A 10,556-nucleotide genomic window follows, 5' to 3' on the forward strand; every position below is an offset into this window, starting at 1 on the left:
AGAAAAAGACAGGACAAGATTCAAGCCACCTTGGGGAAACAGAATCAATGGGACTTGGCAGTGGAATGGATCAAGAAGGAACATAATAATATTAAGATTTATCAGTAACTGGGACTTCCACTTTGAGTAAGACGTAGGAGGTAACAGCAAACCGATATTCCTGCTGTAACAACTAGAGAAGCTGGATAATTTTTAAAAATCATCAGACAGCTGTGTAAGTACAGATTATTAGAACAACTGGAATTCCAAAGAGACAGAACCTTCCTGAGGTGAGCTGATGATCCTCATCGTTTTCTTTTTTTCCTGCTTGGAGATTTTGCTGATTCTGAGTGTGGGCATAGGCCAACTTTGGGCTTACCTAAGCAGAAAGAATCTCTGCTCGGGGAATAGATAATCAGCAAAGCTTGTACTGGTTTAGGGGTTTGGTGTGATGACTCAAATTCACTGTTCCCCCCCACTGCCACCACAGATTTGCAGAATCCTGCTATGTGCAGGAAGCCAGGAGTTAGGCCTGCAGGCTTTATAGGCAGAATAACTGTATTGTAGTACTTAGGAAACACAGACCCATCTCAAAGGATTCCACAGGCCCTCTTTCAAGAAATTTGACAGATTTGAGCTCCTTTGCACAGAGGTTAGAAACTCTGAAGAACAGAGCTGGATCTCCAACAGACAGGGTTGAGGTGACAGAGATCTGTCAAGTTTCCATCACAGGGCATGGCTTAGGAACAGGGGAGACTCAGAGGTAGGTGAATAGGGCAAGGGGAGAGGATGACTGAAATTCAGGCCCAACAAATTCTCTGCCAACTGACAGGGGGCTCTGGAGCAGGTATAGCCAACAGAATTGTCTACTGTTGGATTGAAATGGCCAGGGCCTTTAGAGCTTGCTCAATCCCCAGATGCATGTGACACTAGAAAGAGCAGGACTTGGGTGAAGTGCTTCTCTGCAGCTGAGGCTGACACTGAAGGAGCTAACAGCAGGAGGCTATCTGCTGATAATGCTCCCCGCAGCAGGGCAACAAGACCTTTCCTGAAGATCTATGTGTCCACCAGCAAAGCGACTAAATAATTTGAGTAAAAGAATAAGATTGCCATGGGGTGACTGGTTGGCTCGGTTGGTAGAGCATGAGACACTTGATCTCGGGGTGATGAGTTCAAGCCCCATGACGGGTGTAGAGATTACTTAGAGAAAAGAAAAGAAAGAAAAGAAAAGAAACAATAAGACTGTCAGACTGGGTAAAGAACCAAAAGATAATTACAGGCAACTTACAAGGGACCTCTTAAATATAAGTACACAAAAAAGCTCAAGAAGAAAATGATGGGAAAAAACAGTATCATACAAATAATAACCAAAAGAAAGCAGGTGTGTCTATACTTACAGAGAAAATGTAGACTTTAAGGCACAAAGCATTATTAGAGATTAAGAGGAACATTTCATAATGATAGCTTCCAGCAGGAAGATATCACAATCATAAATCTGTATGAATCCAATAGCATAGTTTCCAAATATGAATAACACAAACTTGCAATCTTAGGGGAGACTTTAATTCACCTTTCTCAGTTGGATATAGAAAGTACAGAAGATCTAATTAGCACATGTATAAAACATAATCACATTGTTTTTCAAGTATACATGGTACACTTATCAAAATAAAATCAAATGGAAATGCTAGGAGTAACAGGGATGGTAACAGAAAGGGAGAATGCTTTGTTGGGCCCATTTGTACACTCAACAAGCTAAGGAAAGCATTAGTGAACTTGAAGACAGGTTAAAAGATATTGCCCAAACTGAAACACAAAGACAGAAAAGATTGAAACGAGAACAGAGCATTCAAAAGCTGTGGGACAACATCAGTCAGCTTAATAAAGATAGAAAAGGAGAAGAGCGAAAAAATTGAACTAATGTTACATTCCTTAACCACTCTTGGTCGTAATATGTTAATTTTTTCAGTTACTAATCAGATTTTTTAAACTAATATTGTATTTATAAATTGTGCTGTGAATTAAAAAATGAGATTGACCTATAGTTTTTTCTCTCTCCCCTTTTTTTCTATCTCTCTGTCCTTCCCTCCCTCCCCCTCTTCTCTGTCTCTCTGTCTCTCTCTCTCTCTGCCTCTTTCTTTTTCCCTCTTTCTTTGTTGCTATAGCAGTTTTTGGTATTAAGGTGTCTGGTTTGATAAAATGAACTAAGAAGCTTTACATTCTTCTGCTATGGTCTAGGAAAGATCCAATTTATCCTGAAATTATCTGTATGTAAGATTAGGGAAAATCAGCTGTGAAACCTTGTATTTGTGCCCTTTATGATGGAAGAAATTTAATAGCATTGGTATGTGTTCCCTTTTACTCAGTAATGCTTGCCTAGCACACCAACCCTACACTTAGAAATTTAAACAATGGTGTTTTGCTCTCAGAGTTCTGCACATCATCTGAGGCAGCTCTGCTTATCTCAGGGTAAGAGATATTGCTTATTCATCTACACATGTGCTGGGGATCACTGGTTTCTGTTGGGCTTGGCTGGCACCTCTGTCTCATGTGTCCCTCACATCCTCCCTAGAGACATGGCTAGCGAGGCCATATCCTTTGTGGGGCTGTGTCAGAGGCAAAGAGAGAGAGCAGAAACACCTGAAGCCTCTGAAGGGCTAGGCTCAGGGTGCCACGTTTTCCCTTCACCCATATATTCATGGTTAAAGAAAGTCTCACTGCCAAGCCTAAAGTCAAGAGGTGAAAAAATGCACAATGACTAGGGTGTGGATGTATGTACTGTGAGGAATCTACCACATGTTGTAAATCCCTTCTCTTGTAATCAGTTTAGATAAGCATCCTACTCCTTGGGTTAATTTTTACATTTTGCAAAGAAATCAGTTTCCTCTGGGTCTTGAAAATGCTTATCATAATTTGTAGATGGCATTCTTTTATAATTCTTATATTATCAACTGCATGATATCTTCTCACTTCTAAACTTGTATCATTTTTCTTTCTGTATTTTTCCCTTAATCAATCTTGCTAGGAATTGTTTTCTTGTTGGCCTTTCCAAATAATGCAATTTGGGTGTATCTATACTTTCTTAAATATTTTATTTTCTATTTCTGCTTTTCCAACTTTTGTTATTAACTTTGCTTATGTATTTTCTTTTGGTTAATTTTGCTGGTCTTTTTCTAATTTTACACTGTGTAACTTCTTTAAATTTGAACGTATTCCCGCTTTAGCTCTACCCTATATTTTGGTATAATATTATCTCTTTTTACAGTATATAGCTTTGAAATTTTAGTTTTTAGCTTGTGACTTAAAGTTTCTTTAGAAAGATAATTCTTAATTTCCAGATAGTTCTATGTAATTAAGTTTCCCCATTACCTTTTTATATCTTACTGATTTATGATCAGTACATTTATGATTTATGATCTGTAAAATCTCTACTATTTTGATTTCATCTAGGCTTCCTGTGTAGCAAAATAATTGATTTTTCATTTATATCAGTACAATTTAAAACCTGTAAAGAGAGAAATTAATCTTGATCACTTTTAGTTTTTCGGTTGAAGGGGTGCAGGATGAGACACGCAGAACGCGCCACTTTGGCGTAATGATTATTTTGAGTTAAAAGTAATAAAAACCCAGCAAAAGCAGGAAAAGCTCTCTGCCTCTTCCTCAAGACCTAAATTTACATGGAAAAGAAGAGGCTGTACCAGGAAGAGGCTCCCCTCTAACTAAGGGACTTATCTGCATAATAGGATAATAGGATAATAGGATAGCCTTTGTTCTTCCAAACACCTCCTTTCACCTTCCTGCTAATGGCCTTTCTCCCCGTTGAATCCGCAGGTCCTGCCCCTCTCCATAGCCCTTATAAACTTCATGTTGCCTCATTGTCTTTGGAATCTCATTCTGTGTGGATTCCCTGAATATTTGCCTATTAAATTTCATTTTCTCCTGTTTATCTCTTTCATGTCAATTTGATTCTAAGTCCAGCTCGAAAGACCCTGGGGGCAGGGGAAGGCTTTCTCCCCAACATAAATAATGTATATGCTTTTATTTTTGCCCTCTTTATATTGCTGTATATTTGACTTTGCTACTTAAACATTTTATTCAATTTGCTAATTTAGAATTTAATTCTGGCATCCACTCCACGTGTCATTAAATTTTATCATGTTTGCTACAATGAGGTGATGGTGTTATTAATGGAGAGATGCCAACAGAAGAAGATGCAAAATGTTTTTAATGACAAAGGATACGGAATGTGAATATGGCTAACAAGGAATGAGGATTCTACTGGACAGAGAAGCTCCTTTTGTAATTCTCATGGAAGGCTTTTTTCTTGAGCTCCCTCACACCTGGCTGTTGGAAGACTGGCCCGCTCATGAGAAGCAAGTGGCTGATGTAAACAATTCTAGCACATTCCAGAATGTTTACTGAGATATTGGGTGAAACAAAGATCAATTTCCCAAAAAAACCAGAGCATTGCTCAGCAGATTCAGGCTTCAGTTTTTCTGCATTTGGCTGCTGTTACCCATTCCAGTCCCTAAAATTCCATCTGTGTCAACTCAACAGACCTCATCTTCTCTTTTTCTTCTTCTTTCTTTCTTTCTTTTTTGGGTTGTCTCCTTAATATTTTTCACATCACAGCCAGAGTATAAGGAAGAGGATGTAATTTATCACTTAAACATATCAAAATTCAGTTGACCCTTGAACAACATTGGTTTGAACTGCACAGGTCCACTTATTTATGGATTTTTTTTTCAATAATACAGTACAGTACTATAAATGTAGTTTTTCTTCCTTATGATTTTCTTAACATTTTTTCTCTAGCTTACTTTATTGTAAGGATACAGTATATGATACATATAACAACAAACTATGTGTGAATCACCTCTGTTATTGGTAAGGCTTCTAGTCAATAGTAGGCTATTAGAAGTTAAGATTTTGGGGAGCCAAAAGTTATGTCCAGATTTTTGGCTGTGTTGGGGGTTGGTGCCCCAACTCCCACGTTGTGTTCAAGGGTTAGGTATATTTGATCATTGTCATTAATGGAATGATTTATCTTCTCTGAACCTGCTCCATTTTTAGTAGAAATCAATCACTGACCACTTGATCAGTAGGTATGACTTTTTTCTAGCATACTTTATATTTTTTGTCTTTTTCAAGCTTTCTAATGTACATGTAGCCTATGGCAGGCTCAACTGATTTCAATTAGCCCCCTTTTCCCAGAAGGTCACAAATCATATTACTATTTCTGATTCAAGTAACTTTCTTTTTTCACTCTGTTTTAATATAAGAGTTTATTAATACACTTCTTTCTCTTTTCACTAGATTTGGTATACCACGCTAGAATAAACATATCAAACAGTGTGTTCAAATTAGTATTTTCCCTATTTTTGAATTGTCCATCTCCCTCTTCAATAATCCTGGAGTTGGATCTAAGTGTGTTGTTTCCATTAAGTATACTAATTCTGTACAGAAAGTAAAAAGGAAATTCCAACTCTTCAAGGACACTCTAAATACCACACAAGCAAAGAATGCATGATAGCTCAGCATCCTGTTCAATGGATAAGGGAAATCTAATGGCCATTAGAGACAAATACAGTTCTTTGGATTTTACCTCAAATTCTCTTCTAACTATTCATGTTCATTAGCATTAACATCATGTTTAAATTTTTATCTCAAGCAGTTTTAGTAGTGTGCTCTAGTTTCTTGAAGACTTTTGCAAATTTGTAGATGTAATTAAGACTACTGTAGTCATCAGTATGTCTCAGTCCAGTCAAAACCAATTAAGAAAGAATGCTAGAAAATACAATCAAATTGACATCAAGAAATGTCGGCAATGTTTACAACTTTGCCTAGAGTTCAAAGTGGGGCAGTTTCTTTAGGTCACAATTTTTTTACGTCGTTGTGTTCCACCAGAGGCAGCTCATAAAAGACACTAGCATATTTAGATTATGTACAGCTGTGGATGATACCACCCACAGAGAGTGAGGCTCTGACCAGGTGTGAGAAATTCCTTTTTGCCATTCCCAACGGGCTTTGCAAAGGGTGGGGTCCTGAACACCCACCACCCTTCCTGACCTGCCTGTTCTCCAGACTCTGGCTACATGCCTGCAGTGAAGGTCAGTTCCTCAGAAACACCCTTCCTTTTTTGATGCTTGTAATCAAACACATATTTCTCCCCTTTTCTGCAAAAATAAGATACTAACCCAGTGCCTACCGCACTAAGGCATTCTTGTTCCCAGCTGTGTGTCTCCTCACTAAGCTAAAACCTGAGCACAGTTTTACTTCCCTGTGCCTCCTCGTTGACAGGGGAGACCTTTAAGAATAATTCACTTCTGCCATCTCACTCAGCCACATCTTATTAACTCTCAGATCGTACTAAAATGCCTAATTTTTTAAAAAAATTTTATTTATTTATTTGAGAGAGAGCATGAGAGGGGGGAGGGTGAGAGGGAGAAGCAGACTCCCTGCTGAACAGGGAGCCCGATGCGGGACTCGATCCCGGGACTCCAGGATCATGACCTGAGCCGAAGGCAGTCGCTTAACCAACTGAGCCACCCAGGCGCCCCAAAAAATGCCTAATGTTTTTAATTCCAAGCTACTATTCAATTTTTCCTTTGAATATCTATTTCAAGTATCCTGATTTAATATTTGAACCATTTGAAATTGTTGATATCCAGACCATTTCAAGATATAAAAATAGCAATTTTATATGGTGCAATCTGATACTTACATTACCTGTTTCCATTCACTTTATTACTATTCGTTTACATTTACCTATCTATTCCAAGATTTTTTGAGTACCTTATTTTATCTTGGCATCTCTATTTCATTGATTGTTGGATTTGAGTCCTTTCTTGGCGAGTGCTCTTCTCTATTAAGATATAAATGACACAAACTAAGATAGCAGTGTTGTGTAGTGTATGAGGACACAGTCTCTAAAGCCAAATACCAGGATTCAGACCCCAGCTCTGCCAAATCTAGGTGTATGATATTATACAAGTTTTTGAACTTTAACAGAATGAGGATAATAATAGGACCCACCACGTTTGGGCTAATACTGGTAAAGTGCTTAAACAGTGTCTCACATGGAGTATGACTGCAGAACTATTTTCAATTCATATAGAACTGCAAGTTATCTTTCTTTTAACCTACAGGTAAAAAAAAACATAATTATTGACAGGTTATTTGTCTTCTCTGACCTCTCTGATTAGATGTCTAGACCTATGGGATTTTGGACACCCCTTGATGATGGCCCTGGCAGTGACCTGCTGTATTCCAAAGCTTTTGGGAAATGTAGAGTATGTCTAAGAGGTATACTTCATTTGCTACTCATACTCAAGGGAAAATGACTTTTCTGATGAGGTTTAGCCAAGAATTCAAGACATCATTAATGTAAAGGAAATGGAAAATGCAAATAAGGGCCCTGAGAAATTCAGTGTTGTTTATGAGCGGAAATAAGACAGATATAAAATTTTAATTAAATAAAGATTCCCTTTACTCATTAAGTTGTAGAATGTAGAAAATTCCCTGTTACATGTCCCTGCTGGGGTTTTTTTAGCACTGATGTCTCACTGAGTGGGGTATTAGGATAAAATCCTAAGCAAATATTTACACTATTTCAAGAACTACTCTCAGTTAGTGGGGAGAAAATGGATGATGTCAAGAAGGAAAGAAATTTAGGCTTTCATAACCTGTCTCTGCCAAAAACCTATAGAGATTTGAGAATGAAAGAAGAATACAAGGACTGCTCAATTAAAAAGGCTTTATCATGGGTAGGCCACAAGCTTGGTGGGTGGTCCATTAAAAGTGAAGTAAACATGGAAAATAGAGATAAATAGCAGAGAAAAAATACAATTGGGAAGATGTAAAAGTTGAGAAAATAAATATGCAATGAGTAATTTGGTGAATCCTACCAAATAAAAAGAGAGAGATTAAAGTTAATTCTAAGCAGAAACTTGGGAGAGCAGGCTGTACACCTAAAACAGGGACAAGGATGAAGGCTAATGTGGGAAAACAGGTCCTGTGGAATTTCTTAAATCTCACTATAGTCAAAACTGGCCAATTTCTCTCCTATTTGTTTTTATTGAAAGTAATGACCAGGAGTTTATTACTTCCAACTTTATTATTTGATGTTGTAGGTCAACGGCCATAGTAAAAAGGAAAGACTATGGTGTAATGGAAACATAAAGAATTCTCCTGCTTCTCCCTCTCCCTCTGCCTACCTGTCTGCCTACTTGTGATCTCTCTCTCTGTCTGTCAAATAAATAAATTTTTAAAAAACTTTAAAAAAAAGGAAACCATAAAAAGAACCAAATGGAAATGAGAGACTGAAAAATAAACTTTATAAAATAAAGATGACCTAAATAAATGGAGGGATTGTTTCATGAATTGCAAGGCCATTTTTATGAAATAAAGATTCAATTTTGTTAACTTGGCAATCTTCCTTAAAGTAATCTGTAGATTCAGTGCAATCCTATTTAAAGTCCTAACAGGCATTTTTGAAGAAATTGATAAACCTATTACAAAAAACTCAGGTGGAAAGGAAAAGGATCCAGAATTCACCAGGTAGGTGGGATTACACATGCTCTCTACTATTTTCATCACCTTTTTTTTTTAAGATTTTATTTATTTGAGAGAGAGAAAGAGAGAGAGCAAGAGAGAGAGAAAGCATGAGCAGGGGGAGAAGGAGAAGCAGGCTCCCCGCAAAGCAGGGAGCCTGCCGTGGGGCTCGATCCCAGGGCCCTGAGATCATGATCTGAGCTGAAGGCAGATGCCCAACCGACTGAGCCACCCAGGCTCCCCTTTCCTCACCTTTCTAAACTTCAACTTCCCAAACCATAAAATGAAGCAGCAACTACAACAACAACAAAAAACAAACAAAATGAAAAACCAAACCAAAAAATCCCACAAAAACCTTTCTTACTGAATTATTGAGAAAATTATGCGATATTTATTATAAAATGTTATCTTTCTGCATATAAGACACTATGTGTATACTATGTACACTATACATAGTGTTTGGAATATATTAAAAGCTCAACAAGAGGAATTTTATTGTTATTGCCAGTGCTAATAATATATTACAAGTCAAAGGGAACTTCTAAGCCTAGTTAACAAAAACCGTTGGTTGAAAATTGACAACATAGGGGCGCCTGGGTGGCTCAGTCATTAAGCGTCTGCCTTCGGCTCAGGTCATGGTCCCAGGGTCCTGGGATCGAGCCCCGCATCGGGCTTCCTGCTCCGCGGGAAGCCTGCTTCTCCCTCTCCCACTCCCCCTGCTTGTGTTCCCTCTCTCTGTGTGTCTCTCTCTGTCAAATAAATAAATAAAATCTTAAAAAAAAATTGACAACATATAAGCTTTCAGACAATGTGTTAATGGAACATATAAAACAGCTGATTCAATATTCTATCTTTTGTCCACCACTTCCTTCTTATGTTTGGTTCTTTACTATCATTGCATCACTAATTTAAGAACAAAAATGTGAATCCATGGATTTTTCATTCAAGGCTCTCTCCTGTGGTTATAAGTTTTACAACTGATTTAAGAAATATAAGCAGTGTACTCTTTATTTGTAAAAACCAATAATAATACTAGATGTACTCTTTCACATAAATTGAGGAAAGATAATTATATTTTTTGGGTACCAAATAACATTTCAATAATTAAAATTAATATTGTCAATGTATTTCACTCCAAATAGTATAGATATACGTGCATATATTTAGTTTCTCTTATTTCTGTTTGCTTAAAAAATATTTTTGTTGAAGAAAACCCTTTTTGCTAAATTATTCTGATGAATATTGGCAGTTATCCAGACTCTTGGTATCTTACAAGTAAGGAATGAGGGGCACCTGCATGGCTCAGTCTGCCTTCAGCTCAGGTCATGGGATCTCAGGGTCATGGGATTGAGCTCCCCATGGGGCTCCCTGCTCAGTGGGGAGTCTGCTTCACCCTTTCCTTCTGTTCCTCCCCCAGCTCGTACTCTCTCTCTCTCTCAAAAGAAAACAAAAACACTAAGTAAGGAATGAATATGCCATTTAGTGTCATATGTCAACTTGCTTGTTCATTCTTGGGGAAATTTCCTACAAAATAATCTCTTGTCTACTAGCAAAATGGACAAACATGAAGTTTAATTTGGCAGTTTTGCAACAAGACATACTTTTGAAGTTACATGCAATATTTTGGAAAAAGATTTTAGTTATTTACAATGAATGTATTCCTTCCAGAATGCATAAACATTAAAAAGAGCACATTTTAGGTTCTAAATTATTTATATACTTCTGAGTACAAACATAGAGATAACTCAAAATCAACATCTATAAATCACAAACATATCATGTTGAAAGAAAAGTTGTAGAATTCAATGTAAAATATGAAACCTATATATTTGTATAAAACAAGCAAGTCAGTACTATATAATGTTTATAGATGTATTCAGTTCTAGTAAATGTACAAAGTCATGCAAGGGAATAATACACACCAAATTTGGATTAGTGTTGACCTTCATATATGTCATGGGTGGAGGTTTGAGATGGGTTCTGGGTGGGTGGCATGATGAGCTTAACCATATCTATTCTATGCT

This window comes from Mirounga angustirostris, unplaced genomic scaffold (assembly GCF_029215605.1).
Source record: "Mirounga angustirostris isolate CCGP_5_RB_7025 unplaced genomic scaffold, mMirAng1.0.hap1 SCAF_5, whole genome shotgun sequence".
Classification (NCBI taxonomy): Eukaryota; Metazoa; Chordata; class Mammalia; order Carnivora; family Phocidae; genus Mirounga; species Mirounga angustirostris.